Genomic DNA, 4,011 nt, shown 5'->3' on the forward strand with positions numbered 1-4,011 from the left:
AGTGGAGCAGTGTATGGGTGTGACACGGCAGTGAGTGAGGAGCAGTGTACGGGTGTGACACGGCAGTGAGAGGAGCAGTGTATCGGTGTGACACGGCAGTGAGAGGAGCAGTGTATCGGTGTGACACGGCAGTGAGAGGAGCAGTGTATCGGTGTGACACGGCAGTGAGAGGAGCAGTGGAGCAGTGTATCGGTGTGACACGGCAGTGAGAGGAGCAGTGTATCGGTGTGACACGGCAGTGAGAGGAGCAGTGGAGCAGTGTATGGGTGTGACACGGCAGTGAGAGGAGCAGTGGAGCAGTGTATCGGTGTGACGAGAGGAGCAGTGGAGCAGTGTATGGGTGTGACACGGCAGTGAGAGGAGCAGTGGAGCAGTGTATCGGTGTGACACGGCAGTGAGAGAGGAGCAGTGGAGCAGTAGATTGGTGTGATACGGCAGGTGAGTGTTTCAGGAGTGCTACAGTGCCAGCTCGCTGACACTGCCTGCACCCAGCTCACAGCCTCCGCCACCTCTGCCGCTCGCTGCGTGTGAATTTGTCCTTCCCAGCGTGTCAGAAAGCTCAGGACCTTGGCATTTCCTTCCCTTGCAGCACAGCACTCTAGAAGCGGGAGGTAAATCTCCCCCTCTGTAACCTCTCTTTGGAGATACACACTTCTCTTCCTTGTGGATATAGTACATGCTCTAAGGCTGGTGCTCACATGCCAGATGAGCACAAAATACAGGGCTGTGTACATAAATTACAGAAATGGATGATGCCGACTCTAATCCCAGCCTTGCAGGGGTGCTCCACAGCCCTTCCCGGGGGCTAAGAATTCCCCTTCGGCCTAAACTATTTCTCTACTGGCAGCTTCCTTCCAGCCTCTCTCCAAATAGAGCTCTGAGATTTTTTCCAAGTTTAAAATAATCCTAAACTGAGCCTTAGGAAGGACAGAGCAGCACTTCCCTGGACTATCAATTCCTCAAATTTATACCAAATTTTACTTTGGGAGCCCTTTTCCAGCTCCACTCCAGCCACAGCTCTGTAGTTTCTTTCAGCCTTAACGCTAAATATGGCCGTGGTTCTTCACTGCCAAGTAAAACAGACTGTGAGAGTCTTTAGCAGGATCAAAGACAAATATAATAAAAAAGATGTGTTGAATACAGAATTAAGGCCAGAAATAGAATAAGACAGATATGGTTTTGAGAATTGTGAGATTAACCTTTCTGTATCTCAGAGCCTTCTTGTTTAAACTATAAGAAAGGAAATACAGTGACCTGCTAGTTCACAAAATGAAAGTCAAGATAAGAGAGATCAGATACGGAAGGGGTCTGAAAGTGCACCAGCATTTAAGATCTTGAAGAAGAATTTGAATTCAGAAGAATGAAGCAGAAGAATACATGACAGAAGGGTGAAAATTCCATCAGAGGGGGCCAAACCTACTGGGGTTTGAGATCTGATTCTTACTCTGACACTTGTTTGCTTTCTATTGGAGTAAGTGAAAATCCAGAGCTTTGGTGTCTGTTGTATTGAGGTCTCCTACAATGCAAGAAAAAAAATGTCAGCTTCAGGCCATGAATATGTTGTTTATTTAGAGACTTGTAGTGCTTATTTCAGAGTTTGTAACACTCTATAATTGTTAGGTACTAAAGGATTCATTATAATAATTAATATTTAAATTTATAATTAAGTTATTAATAGTAATAATTTATGCAAGGAATCAAACTTACCTCTTTTACTACAGCATATAATCATGTAAAGAACTCTCCTGAGACTTTCAAATAAGATACTCATCCTAGCTTTTCCCCAAACTGTTTCTTAAATAGATAATTTTGTCAGAAGCAACGCAAATCTACACAGGGCCCACCCTGCAGCAAACTCAGCAGTTGAAGCCTTCTCACAGAAATTTGCCTGCTAAGAGATACTCCTTTCCTCCTAGATGGTGAACACCTGTAAAGGCTGGCCAGTCCGTGTGTGAGCGGCGCAGCAGTGGCCTCTGATGTCCTGAGGAGTTTCTCAGTTGGAAGCAGCAGGCTGGGTCCTGTCTGCTGGCACCACTGCACCTCTCTCTGGGGCAAGAAGGCGGTGTGCCCCAGTCCCTGTGCCACCTGGGAATGCTGTAGAGCTGCCGAGCAGCCGGCTGTGCTTTTTGCAGAACTTGGAGCTCCTGCCGACAAGAGCAGGGATAACAGCAGGACAGAGAGGCTTGGCGGGGAGATGGCAGCCAAATGCACACATAAAAACCCGCTTTTTAACTCCAGTGCACTGCTCCTTCATGGGACCGTGTTCAAATGCACTGTGCAGCCACCACCTGGATCTGGTGCTGCTCAGTGCCTTTGTTAAGGACCTGGGTGATGGCACCGAGGTGCCCTCAGGTTTGCAGGTGGTACTGAACTCGAAGGGGTGGGTGCTGCACCAGGTGGTTGTGCTGCCATCCAGAGGGAGGTCGACTGGCCAGGGAATTGGGCAAACAGGAATGTCTTGCACTTCAGCAGAAGGAAGTGCAAAGCCCTGCACTGGGGGAGGAACAGTCCCATCCACCAGCACAGGCTGGGGCTCTCCAGCTGGAGAGTAGAAAAATGCAGGCATGCTGGAGAGAGTCCACAAAGGGCCACAGGGGTGATTGGCTGGCAAGGACAGGCTGAGAAAGGTGGGGCTGCTCCATCAGAAGAAGAGAGGGCTTAGGGCACTTTATCAGTGTATAAATAGCTGATGGCAGGGAGTAAAGGAGAAGGAGCCAGACTCTTCTCAGCGATTTCTGGTGACAGGACAATAGGCAATGGATCTAAACTGAAATACAAGATTTTTTTTTTTAAACATAAGGATTTTTTTGTGATTTTTTTTTTCTTTTTTACAGTAAGAGTGGTTGAACAGTAGGACAGGTTGCTCAGAGCATTGTGGAGTCCTTCTATGGAGATTTTCAAAAGCTGACTGGACACAGTCCTGAGCAACCTGCCTAGATCATCTCCAGAGGCCCCTGCCAGCCTCAGCTATTCTATGAGTCTATGAAATATTGATGATTCCTGAAGGATCTGAAACACTTTTGGTTTTTATGACTGATATGCACCAATAAGAGGTTTTTGGAAAACAGTAAACATTGTCTCCAGGCAGTATGTAAAGAAAAATTATTTTCAAAGCAACAAAAATAGTAATAATAAAAAAGAAACTTCATGAAGATACTGTTTTTTTAAAATAGGTGAACAGTTCCTCATTAATCAAAAATATAAATAGGAAAACTTGTACTGACATAAAAATTTCTTAAGATTTTTCAATAGGCCATGTTTTCAACAGCATGTTTTGCATTTGTTGGAAATCTTACGTTTCTTTTGACAAGATCAAGTACAGTTTGATACTAGAGGGTTAACTTCTAATTAGATATTCTGCAAGATCAGAAAATACCATCGTGAGAGGACTTGAATATCCTGAAGGAAAGTGTGAAGTCAGGCTCCAAACCCTGCCTCTCTTCCAGGCAGGAACCAGGTGAGAAGAAGCCCTCTCTTCACCTCTTCTTCACCTGCTTCCCAGCCTTGCTAGTTCCCAGCAGTGAAATTCCCCAAAAATGGCTGTTTCCAGGGCTTCGGGATGGTGGCCTCCAGCTGCCATGCCCAAAGGAGAAGCTGATCTGACTGCCTGACTCCAAAAGAGACTCATCCAAGCTCTGCCCCCCAAGTCCTGCAGGAGAAACATCATGTGTTTTCAAAAAATAAAGCCAGCCTGTTCTTAGGGATAAATCCTGAAGGGATTTTGTTGCCTTGCCCTGAAGGCGAGGATCACGAGCAATGCAGTCATCTTCCAGGAGGCACCATGGGGTGTATTTTCAAGCATGCACCCTGCCTTGCCAGCCACCTGCATTGAGGCAGCAAAAACACACTTACATATAGGCCTCTGCAATCCTGGAAAGCCACGGGAGCCACAACAAGCCCATTATTGTGCTAATAAATAGGGTCAATGTCAATTTTGAAGCTTAAACTTTTAACTCGGCAGCTCTGGCACCCTCCTGCAAGAAAAAACATCTCAGTTTTTCACATGGCTGT

Source organism: Corvus brachyrhynchos, unplaced genomic scaffold (assembly GCF_000691975.1).
Source record: "Corvus brachyrhynchos isolate BGI_N302 unplaced genomic scaffold, ASM69197v1 scaffold279, whole genome shotgun sequence".
Taxonomy (NCBI): Eukaryota; Metazoa; Chordata; class Aves; order Passeriformes; family Corvidae; genus Corvus; species Corvus brachyrhynchos.